We start from the raw sequence: 13258 nt of genomic DNA on the forward strand, positions 1-13258 counted from the left end.
TTGAGAAGCTGCAAAAAGATTTTATTCGTAGACATGTGGGCATCAAAAGCACCACACCATATGTACTTATGCTTTTGGAAACTACTCGTCGGCCACATGCTATGATCTGAGTACTGAGATATTCCACTCGAGTACGTCAAATGGATGATAGTAGGCTCCCCAAATGGGCATCGGATGCTAGCACACGCCTACAGAAAATGTGGAAAAGTGAAGTGCTTTCAACAGGATGGGTGCTGGATATGCAAAAATGGTTTCAAGGCTGGGGAGTGGATAGATATCTAGATATGGCATCCGAAGATATATGCATGGACACATTTCAATTAGACCTCTTATGAGCGTATCAAGCAAAACATCAAAGCAAGGGAGCAAATGGCAAATTTGCTTATTACAGTATGCATATCTATCCTTCATGTTGGGAATCCTACATGCAAGCAAAGGCACACACACAGCCATACATAGACAACCCGCTCTCAATGGTATTTAGATGAAGTATTGCATGATTTCGAACTCGATCACACACTTTATTGATCAAGACAGGTGCATGGAGTGGACAAGTAAGAGAGACGAGGTTATGCAATTTGTGTGGACTACAGAGTGTAGAACCAGAGGAGCACATGATTATGACATGCCTAGCATATGCATATGCGCTAACTTCAATATCCCTTTACAGGGGCCACTTCACCAGCTTTTGACCACTACTCCTATATCGAAGTTAGGGACTCTCATCACCTGCATGTTACGCTTTCAAGAGAGCCACACTGCATAGATCGTTCTTTCACCGTAGCTACCCCTTTCCTACCATGGGGAAGGAGAATCATTGTATATCTCGAAAGGTCCCATGGGTCATAATTTGGCCTTCCATGGACGATAATAAACTACTCTACATACACACACACACACACATCTCTCTCTCTCTCTCTCTCTCTCTCTCTCTCTCTCTCTCTCTCTCTCTCTCTCTCTCTCTCTCTCTCTCTCTCTCTCTAACATTAGGGCCAAAAACGCTTCAAAAAAGACACTTTGGTTAATCAGTGGATTAAGGAAAGGACCAAAGATATTTGCCACATGGACAAAAATATGGTATTCTTGTTTCCTCCACTTTTGAGATAGTAGAGTCCATTTTATGGTTCTTCTCTCCTATTTAGCCGAATTCTTCAAATCCTAATAAGTTTTGGTAGTCCCAAAGGCCCTATTAACTAATAAAAGCTGATAAAACATCCGACAAAGACATGACAGAGTTAAGTTAATTCAAACTGTTTTGAAATTTTGGAGAATTTTCAAAGTTCTTGGCAGTATTTTTAATTTGTCTCCTTGAGGTTCGCCCTTAGATCCTTGACCTCTCTCTTTAGGTTTCTTTCTCTACACATTGTCTGCGTGCTCGTTGTCTTTTACATGGCGTCCACAAGGCGTCATTCTCATTCCATAAACTCTTGCACCATCTATAGCAAAAGTGCAAACGAAGAATGGGAGCCCAAAACATTTACTATAAATGATTGGGTTACCATTCTACCATCTTGTAGGGGCTCTCATAAGGTGAAAAGAACGAAATGGGAGGATATCAAATATCATTAGAAGGGACGCATCATTGCTTTTAAGACTATGCTTCAAGGCTAGTTTGCTTTGGTGCAACATGTTTACATGGCTAGAGATATGTACTTGGCTCCACGGGAATGTTTTTCTTAGCAAGCACACTGTAAGTTTGAGTTGCAAAATATATGTGAATATATTGATTTATTTGAAACAAATGTTAAATAGTGGACTATTGGTTGTAGATATCTTTCCATCGACAAGTTTTGAGTGGCAACCTGTAGAGAGCCTCAGCGGAACATCCCATAATTTGCAAATATTATTTATACTAATCAAACTGTGAGTTTTTTTAATGAAAGTAGAACTTTTGTGTATTATACATAGTATGTGGTTTCCTCAAGAGCAGGTGTGTATGGATACCTTGAAGATTTACAGTTACCAAGTTTCTCATCGTTGGATTGGGATATGCCCGATGAACTAACAAAGGAGGGTTTTAATCTCAAAATTGCTCAAGATATTCAAAAGGCTATGACTCCTAGAAGGATCTCGAGAAGAGTACGCTTATTGTGGTTTTTACCCTTGCGTGTTTTTGTAGCTTGCTTCAAAACAAGATGTTTATAAAGGACAAAGGCTTCATGGCTAAATAGAAACTTTTTAAGGGAATATTTGGATAAAATTTTAGGTCTATCTTGGAAAGCCAAGGAATCTGACCACAAAGGTGACTTTATAAGGTGCAATGTATGCCCTCAATCATTGGGTTTATCCTATAATATATCTCGATAATTCCCTGTCATAGGTTTTGATTTACAGAAGATACAAACTTAGAGTGGGTGCATGGGTTCCTTTAGATTCAGAGATTGATTGTAAAACATTGAACCTTACAGTGCAAGTTACTGCACAAGAAGTAAAGGAGGTGAACGTTACTTCAAAGTAGAGTCTTAAGGATGTAAGTGACACCTTGGAGTTTCTAGACAATGTTACTCCTAGATATAAGTTCAAGGTAAATGGTACTGTAATTGGAAAAAGAGCTGAGCACTCTTTATCATGTATGAGTTTTTTGCCTCCTAGTGTTGTGACTTTCAAACCATGATCTGAGGTGCCTCCTCCAACAGACCCGGAGGAGTCCTCTTAGAAATCAACCGAAATTCATATCCATGCATATCACCATCCAATCTCCCCATGGGAAACCTAAAACTTAGTTGAACATGGGAATCTCAGTTCTACTTCATAGGAGAAGCATGGACAAGTCACCCCTAACAATAATCTAACGCCCACCTAAGAAACACCACTTTGTAATCAATCAAAGGTAGGAGTGAGATTAACACCGCACTTGGTTCAAAGAGAGTGAGAGACGGGGGAGAGTGTAACTTGATCCCCCTACCCATAAGGTAAAATCTCAGCTCCGACCCCCTAAAACGGTGTTAAACTCGGTAAATAATCCTACTGATAGTGGAAGGGTCACGATTTAATCCGCTCTATCTAGTGTTGGCGCGTCCACCCAACCATAAGTGTTCGATTGTCAAGATCGAAGCCTCCCACTTTCCTTGATTGGATTTGCTTTAGTTTTCTAACTAGCAAAGCATACTACCACGTTGTTTAGACATATAAAAAACATATTCCTTTTATTACTCTGTTAAATTGGGTTCATTAAACTCAAACACATAACAAACAATTTAGAAATCGAATACTTTCATAATAACAAGTATACCCCCATCACTCCCAAAGTGGTACAAAACCATCTTTCCGTAGAAAGACATTGTCCTGCCTAGGATAGGACCTTCCAATCCCTCAGGATTGCGTTGTATGTGATCGCACTCCGTCCCCATGGTCAATAGGGAATTTACTGGCTCAGAGTACTCAAGTTTGCAATACAATGCGCACAAAGTCACGTTCTTAGAAAAGACAACAGCCATCCAAATATTTGGTTATAGTCCGGGCTTCTCTACCTCCAGGGCTTGGTACTTTCGAGCATTCTCATCTTATGCTTTAGTAGCAAATAAAACTGATATCAAGTCCATAGCTAGATATAAGAGAAGAAAGTTTTTACATTATAGAGGAAAATTTCCTAAGGAGGATGAGGATGTAAAGGCTCTTGAAAGCTAGTCATGTACAAAATATTTTGAAAATAGTATGGGTATTCTAGATTCCATCGCAATTTGTTGTGTTAGTCTTTGAAGCTATCTTCGAAAGAACCAATTGAATAACTCCTCAAGGGCATTAGTTTTAATTACTCCTCCTTCACGTCTAGTGCTCTAAAAGAAACATGGACATGCTTGGTAGTGAGATTTCTCCATACCTTGGCTACTATAAGTTACTAGGGGCCCTTGCTCTTCCACAAAATAAGACCCATGAACAAGAAGAATATGCTGTGACAACCCATAAAAGTAAAAATTATTTTGAATCATTAAACCTTGTTTTCAAAGCACAAAGACTCAAATTTATGTCTAGCTTACAAGTAGAAAGTAATATCCTTTTCTCCCCAAGCTTCCTTGATTGCTTGAACAAGATTTACAATTGAACGTTTGTACTCTTCCAAATAATTAGATGTTATATTTTGTTCCCCAAGTACTTTTAAAAATATGTCAAGATGTCTCCAAACCTCCATTCGTAGGAATGCCACTCGTGGTATACTAGCCACATTTGTTGTGATTGCAGACAACTCTCTCCAACACTCCCACAATGCACTTATTTGTTTACCTGTATGATTTCCTAGAAATCGTCTAACTTTTTCACCCCCCATAGAGACTTCTGCTAAGACATCTCTTGTTTTCCCTGAGGCTATTGGATCATTTCTCAAGTGAACTTGGCCTCCATGAAAACCCATTTTTGAGAGCAAAGCCTCACATTTATCAATGCAATCATCTCACAAATATACTAATTTTATTGAATATGCATAGTCAAGATGCAACCTAAGAAACTTATCAATTATTCTAATCTCTATGTGCAATGTATAAATATGAACGTTCCTTAAAGGATTGCATTAGCCATCCACATTTCTGAACTTGCTCAAATCTATGGAGTTTCTAGTCGAGACTCTTCTTGCTAGCCGCAAAGTACTCCATTTTTTGGATCCCAAACTCTCAATGCAATAAATACAAGGATATTTTGCATTGGCCCCATTACTTACTCCAAGCATACATTTGATAGTTTTCAAGTCAACACTCATATGCCACTCAACTTTAAAACTACCAACACCATCGACTATTAACATTTCTCCTTCACTTTGAGACTTTATAATATCAGCAATACATGTATGAGAGAACAACCATTTCAAGTTTTCATGACTTTTAGTTGGTACTTGGACCGCACAAATCCACCAAAGTTCCATCTTGGATTGTATCTTAAATTGTTGTTTTTGTCCCCTACCATTTTCAAGGCAATGGATAGAATGATACAAAACATCCAATCCATTGAGATAGATAAAGCTAGATTGCAAGAGATACATCATTCTTAGACAAACCATAAGCAATCACAATGTTCATAAAATGTTGCACGACAAAAATCTACTCACTTTTGTTATCCTCGTTTTTGCTCATGGAAGCATAATTTCCTTGGTGCTTTTTTCCATTACTAATTTCAACTTTTTTTTTTGAAATAAATACTAAAAATATGAATTTTCTCACCACAATATCAACATTCCCTATTATCACAAAAATTCTGATGTTGTCGATTAAAACTTGCAACTTGCCCTCTTTTTAATTCATAGTCATTAATGGACAAATTTTCACTTTTAATTTGATTTAGCACTGACTTGAGCTGCATCTTTCTAGCCTTTATGTTTACCTCAAACAATGTTGCCAAATTCTTCCAAGCAATAGTTGGGGTTTCAAATTCTTGCAAATAGGCCATCATGTTATCTATGATACTCATAAATAGCCAATATATCACTTCACTTTGTGTCCACTCCCAATCCTTATTAGCCTTTATCTATTTTGTGGTAGTATTTTGTTGAGGGACTTCGTGTGCTACTATCATATCTCTTTCAATGTAGTTCCAAATACCTTTGCCCTTCAAATCATTTGTCATCCTGAACTTCCATGTAGGATAATTATTATTATCAAACTTCTCACTAAAAATTTCGTTAAAATTCTAAGATAGTTTGACAAGACAAGCAACTTTGCAAAACCTACAATCTGTGGCCAAGCTTATACTCGATCCATTATAACCAAAACGTTAACCTTTTTCACTAATTACACAATAATAGTTGCAATCTACAAATTGTATACAATTTTCATCTATGTTTGCAACTTACCAAATACCTCAAACCTTACATATTCAAAATTTGCATGTAATTTCAAACGCAACCAAATCTACAATATATCCAAAAACTGCTTTTGATTGATTTGCAAGGCCAAAACAATCTCATATGGCAAAAATCATTGTAGGTAAGCTCTAAATGGCTTATCTACACTATATAAACTACTCTTCCAACTTACCAAGCTTCACTACGATCAAAAGATTGCAGCCTCCTATGACTATAATTCAAGGCAAATCAAAAAAGGTGGAAGAGCTTCTTACTCCTTGTGTGCTTTCTTGCTGTCAAACTCTATAACCTTCACTATAGCCTTCGATTGAGCTCTTGCAACCATGGGACTATTTTGCTACCATATAAATGGACAAGAGGAGAGAGAGCTAAAACAACTAAGAGCACATAGACACAATGGAGACTTGAGCATAGAGGGAAGTAGGACTGAAATCTTCTTCTTCTTCCACACAAAAAAGAACTTAGCCTAAAACATAATAAAACACTAAATCACTACAAGATATAGGCCTTATACCGACGCTAAAAGTGACGAAAATGTAAATAACAAAATTTACTCCCGTCGTCGCAAAAAGCGTCGTTATTGGCGACGCCATAGAACAGTCAGTATCAGCTCGTTATTTGCATCGGTATCAGCGTCACAGTTGCGACACTGATACCGACGCAAATAGTAACGCTGATAACAACGCTCTACGATGCTAATAACGATGCCAATAACGACGCGTGCAGGTAAATTTACGACGCTAATAGCGATGGTAACAGGGGGGAAAAATTGTGGTAGGGCAGCTTGCACATATAGCACTGTGTGCTTTATTTGGGCCATACAAAATAGTTTATGCACTGTGTACAATGCTCGTGTAAACAAAAACAACATGTACTAAAATCATAACACTGATACATGAAATAAATACATGATCGCATAATAAAAGCAACTGGTACAATCATGACAAGATATCACTACTAGATAGAAAATGTCTACACAGATCATGCGACCAAAAAAGAAGGGTATGTGAGCTCCAGGGATCCAAGGGCAAGCTATATATCCTCGCCATCCGAAAGCTCGTCTCGCTACAAAGGAGCATCGAACGAACTCTGCAAAAAAAGAAACAACTACACATTAGTCAACCATACAATAATGCATTCTAATTAAACATGGTAACTATGGACAAGAAAGATAAGTGACTTATAGGGCCGTCGCGTCTATACAATTGATCGATCAATGCAGTGAGACTGTGCCTCTCTGCATATCAAGTCTTAAGGCCGGTCGGATCGCGATTTATAATGGAGTGCTGCAAAGAAAACAAAATACTAACTATTAGAAACATGATTGTCAGTACAAAGAATATTGCAAAAAATAAGCAAGCAAAATAAAAGAAAAACTTACAAAGTCCTCCAGATATGTCTTGTGGCCGCCACTCCGAAGCTGATGGACTACTCCGGCCTCTAGTCATGCCCTCGCCGCCTCGCGTTGCAGACTCCAAGGTCCTGGAGAATCTATAGCCTCCTCCCTCAATCGACGCGCGTCATCCGCATCTAGCAACTCGGGCTTTACAGCCCCACTCTTGAGTACCTTGCGTGCGTTCGATCGTATGTGTGGCATACATGTACGCATGCAGTCCATCATCCAGCCCATAGAAAATCTATCTACTGTGGGACTGGAAACAGAAACTCCTCATGCAAGGATGCTACTATGTAGTCATTGCTCCCCTCCGGTATGTTTTTTCAATTACCTAAGACGTTGTGCCGAAAAACTTGTTGGCACAACTCTCTCATGCGAGCCATCACCCTCCTCCCCTCATCATTCATGATGATGGCTCCTCGTCCATTTTTTTCAGAATCTATTTCGAGAAATCCAGATGGACCTCGTTGAACTGTTGCTCTAGCTCCTTCAAGTACCACTTTGAACCAGTATCATGGAGAAGCTAGGTAATCCACCATAACAATACTTTGCAAGTTCCCAAAATACTCCATCTCATCTATAACCATATTTGGATCCGTTGCTCGTCGTTGGCTCTCCTGCTTGAACCTTGCCATGATACCACAGTCCATTGTGGAGCGTATTTTGTCAATACGCTCCACGCAAAAATGTCGTCCGCATGACCACGCTACACTATATATTTTGTACTGTACATTGAAACACTCAAATTAGTTGTCGCATATAAAATATACATACGACAAATCCTAAACATGTCATCACCTTTGGACTACATCGCCTCAAGTATTCTCACTCGTCAATTGAGACCTCTGCCCCTTCGCGAGATGCTGCGGTCAAAGCTCCATGCAACCATAGCATTGACATGAACCGCGGCATCTCCTCCATGCCCTCGGGATATCGAATCGGTCGATGGCATGTACTACGTCGAAATTCATATCGTACTTCCTCTTGATCTTGCCTAGCGATCTGGTACCCAGCAAGCCACATCTCCATAGAGGCATGGTGCAACATAAAAAAGTGATTTACCTTCTCCTCCATTGCAGCATCCATTCTTTTTTCTACCCCATTTCCAACCACCACATCTCCGATCAGTCTATCATCGTCCTTCAGCGACCATAGCATTTTGTTGTCTGGATCCACCGTTGGTAGCCATTGTGAAATATGCACTAGCACCTCAGACACCAACCAACCTTCAGCCATGCTACCTTCTAGCCGAGCTCGTTGTCACACAAAGCCTTTCAGGGTTTTCATGAAGCGCTCCAAGAAGAACGTGGATAGGTCCAGCAATCTCCACTTCATCTATAAGATGCACAAGAAGGTGGATTTGTATCGTGAGCATGCTCGTAGGTAGGTATTTCTCAAAGAGACAGACCGTCTCCACTGCTCCCCGCCTCGCGGATTCAATAGAGGACGTCTTAATCTCCTTTTGTGAGATCCATTGCACTAAAGTCGACAACCTGTGAATGGCCCCACGTATTTCTGGAGTAAGGCATCCTGCGATCGCGATCGGTAGTGCAAACTGCCACAAATGAGAAAGCATAATGAACAATGGCTACACTCCAAATAGCAAAATGCACATGCCAATTACAATCCATTCGTAGTATAAACATGTCATATCTTATGCTAGTCATGGGATTTTAGCCCTGATAATTGGTAATCTTTAGAAAATGCAGACCTGAGAGAACGCATCATACATGTCCGAGTGCGGATAGACTTGACTACTTGCTTCACAATGTGCTTTTCTTTAGTGAACAAAACCCAAGGAGCGCGAGGTAACTGCACGCGACCATCAGTGACTGCGGCCAAAGCGCCTCCATCTTGCCTACCTCCTTCAAATCCATTCGTGCCCCTATAGTAACTCTCTTTCCTATGATGTGGTCCCATAGCAAGCTGCCCACATTCTTGAAAATATGCGTGGGATCCAACAAGTGGTTGATCTGTAAGTGGATCCAATATGGCAACTTGTAGAAAACTGAGAACCGTCGCATTCCGTTTGGATGTGACTCTGCATGGACCATTTTTAGCTCGTACCAGCTTGCGGCATTCATATGTATTGGAGGTCGTCCAAGAAAACCTTTCCTGAGTTCATGACCCTCTGGCAAGAAAGTGGCGTGTCCTTGATATACCATCTTCTTCATGGTTTGTGATTTTCGGGAGTCTAACTGTGGCCCGCACAATGGACATGCATGATAACTGAGGTAACCAAACCTGTTCCAACACCTCTATCCAGTGAATACAAACTTGAACGAGATAAAATTTAGATATTACCAATGAGAACGGAAGCTTATTTACCTGAGCACTCTCCGAATCCCAGAAAGTCATGCATCGTCCACAAGAGAATGGCTCGAATATTGGCGGACTATCGACCATCGCGCTTGCTTATTTCTTGCACGGTGACCCCCTCCTCCCACAAAATCTTAAGCTCATCAACTAATGGATGAAGATACACGTCCATATTTTTGACTTTGTAGTGGCCGGGGACGAGTAAGCTAAGGATGAGATGTCCTTTCTTCGTAGAAAGCCATAGAGGGATATTGTAGTTAACAAGGACGATAGGCCACACACTGTAAGAAGTTGAGCACAAACCGAATGGGTTCACGCCATCCATTGCAAGACCGAGCCAAAGATTCCCTGGCTCTCGGGCAAGGCCTGGAAAGGTAGAGTCAATGTGGCTCCATGCACGTGAATCCGCTAATATTCATTGAATTCCATCTGTGGACCTATTCTGCGCATGCCACATTGTCAAGCTCGCCATGCCGGACATACGAAACATGTGGTTTATGCGGGGGATAAGCAAAAAGTATCTAAGAACTTTTTGAGGGATGGTTTGCCCTTGCAAGTCTTGTCGATACCTGTGAGCACCACACTTTGGATATACCTCCATAGTCTCTTATTCTCCTCGAAACAGTATGCAATCGTTGATACATGCATGGATGCTGTTGTAGTCCATGCCAAGCTTTCGTAAAACATGTCATGCATCATCACGAGACTCAGGCATGGTATTTGCAGGTGGTAATATATGATATTTCAGTAACCTGAAAAAAATCATAAAACACCTTGAAAAAGCACAAGTGTTTTAAATGATAGTGCCGAAAAGAAATCAACGAAGCATATGTACAAGGTACCTGAACAACTCGATCACACTTGCATCGCTCCACCCATATTTTACTTGCACACTTAGGAGTGCAAGCAGTGTCTTCAAGTGAGATACTTGGCACCCATCATATAGTGGTATGGATGCTTCCTCTCTAAGCAGATCAAAAGTCTTGACATCCATGGGAATCAATGCATCGATCATTGCCTCCATCTCAGGCTCCAAGATTGTAGGTAGGTCTGGAAGGCTGCATGTCTCCTCTGGTATTAACGGTATAGATTGGGTAGTACCTTCCAAGTGGTGGATTAGCTCAGGCACTCCATCCATCACACACCCACGAACTCTTCTAATTGGACGCAAAGGGTGCACTCCTCCTCGGGACGAGACGTCACCTCCTTGGATAGAAAATTTATCAGCCACACCCAATCTTCTTGTATATGGTATTCAATTAGCTTGCGAGTACAATGCATGATTGATATTAACTTTTCTTACCGTTTGTTGAAAATCCGCAATCGCCTGATCAATGATCTCAGATTGAAACTCCCCGAAGCATCATATGTATTCTATAGACAATCGACGTTTTTGTCTAATTGCTAGCTTGCAGAGCAAGGACATGGGACACGCTGATTAAGATACGCCTTGCGATCTTGAACAACAAGACCTTCATCGTTTTCCATTTTGTCTATATTACGACAAACGATTTGTTTTTGTTATCATTCTTTTTTTCTTTCTTAAATTGTTTGAGAAGGGATTTCTTCTCTTGTAACTCAGCAAAAATTAACGTATGTAAAGTCTCCACCCACCCACCCATAGATTAACATATATATGTCAAAGTGTTTCCCATCTCGTGGTGTTGCATCAGACCTCGCCACCACTCTCTCTTTGTTTTTGATCCATTCATTATCTCCTCTCCTACCATCTCTCTCTCTTTTTCTCTTTCTTTATTATGTTGTATGTTTATTCCCTCTCTCTTGTTCCTTCTTGTTTTTCCTCTTCCTCCCCCTCTCTCATTTTCTTTAATGATCATGGCTACGAGTACGACGAAGACCACGACCACAACTACGACCATGACCACGACCACGACTATGACCACTACCACTACCACTACCACTACCACTACCACTACCACTACCACTACCACTACCACTACCACCACTATAATAAACAAGAAAAGAAGAAAAAAAAAACAACAACAATAACTACTGCTACTACTACTACTACTACTGCTACTGCTACTGCTACTGCTGCTGCAGCTGCTGCTCCTGCTGCTGCTCCTGCTACTGCTACTACAATAAATAAGAAAAGAAGAAAAACACTACTACTACTACAACAACAAAAAACAAGAAAACTAAACAACAATAAACAAGAAAAGAAAAAAAAACTACTACTACTACAACAAACAACAACAATTAATTTCCTTTTCTCTCTTCCTCTTCCTCTCCCTCCCTCACTCTCTCCCTCTCTTTCTCTCTCTCCCTATCAGGTTTAATGTTTTTTCTCTCTTTTTCTCTCTCCTCTCCCTCTCTCATTTCCTTTTCTCTCTTTCTCTCCCTCTCTCGTTTCCTCTTCCTCCCTCACCCTCTCCCTCTCTTTCTCTCTTTCCCTATTAGGTATATGGGTTTTCTCTCTCCTCTCCCTCTCATTTTTTCTCTCTCTCCTCTCCCTCTCTCATTTTCTTTTCTCTCTTTCTCTCCCTCTCTCGTATACGCTCCCTCCCTCACCCTCTCCCTCTATTTCTCTATTTCTCTCTTTCCCTATCAGGTTTAATGTTTTTTCTCTCTTTTTCTCTCTCCTCTCCCTCTCTCATTTTTTCTCTCTTTCTCTCATTTTTTTACCCCTCTCTCTTTTTTTTTTCTCTCTTTCTCTCCCTCTCTCATTTCCTCTCCCTCCCTCACCCTCACCCTCTCCCTCTCTTTCTCTTTTTCCCTATTATGTTTAATATCTTTTCTCTCTCCTCTTCTTCTCTCATTTTTTTCCTCTCTCCTCTCCCTCTCTCATTTCCTTTTGCTCTCTTCCTCTCCCTCTCTCGTTTCTTCTCCCTCCCTCACCCTCTCCCTCTCTTTCTCTCTTTCCCTATTATGTTTAATGTTTTTTCTCTCTTTTCCTCTCCCTCCCCCTCTCTTTCGCTCTCCCTCCCTCTCCCTCTCCCTCTCCCTCTCTCATTTCCTCTCCCTCCCTCTCCCTCTCCCTCTCCCTCCCCTCCCTCTCCCTCTCCCTCTCTCATTTCCTCTCCTCCCTCTCCCTCTCCCTCTCTTTCATTTCCTCTCCCTCTCAATACACACGAATTATACCAAAAATAAGTAAAAGAGAGAGAGAAAACTCCCTCTCTCTCTCTCATTTTCTCTCCCTCCCCCTCTCCCTCTCCCTCTCTGTCTCTCTCCCTCCCTCTCCCTCTCCCTCCCTCTTCATCTCCCTCTCCCTCTCTTTCTCTCTCGTTTCCTATCCCTCTCTCAATACACACGAATTATACCAAAAACAAGTAAAAGAGAGAGAGAAAACACAAAAGCAAAGCAAGAATGGACAATGCACTCACCATAAAGGCTCGAAGAAGGGTTTGGTGGCTCCTCTTCGCGACGGCGGCTTCTCTTCGCCCTCTGTACATCTCCTCCTCTTCTTCACGAACGGCGGTAGCGGCCGCGGTGGTGGTGAGAAGCCTTCTTTCTCCCTCTTTCTCTCTCTCCCTCTCAGCAAGATGCTCGCTCTCCCTTTTGCTCTCTTTTTCGTGAACGCACGAAAAATGACGCGCTCGGGTTTCGACCCGCCTTTTTTTTGTTTGGGTACGCAAATAGCGACGCCGCTATTTCTCGTTGTAAATGGCCGTCACTATACCCTCATATCCTTGTAGTGAATATGAAAGTACTAGAATATATGTACATGGGGTCACTGTGTAAACCTGCTAAGGGATAGATGAGGTGGCATAATGAATATGCCATAACCAAGAGTG

This window comes from Lygodium microphyllum, chromosome 3 (genome assembly GCF_053477565.2).
Source record: "Lygodium microphyllum isolate KBCC chromosome 3, Lygodium_microphyllum_v1.1.10, whole genome shotgun sequence".
NCBI lineage: Eukaryota > Viridiplantae > Streptophyta > Polypodiopsida > Schizaeales > Lygodiaceae > Lygodium > Lygodium microphyllum.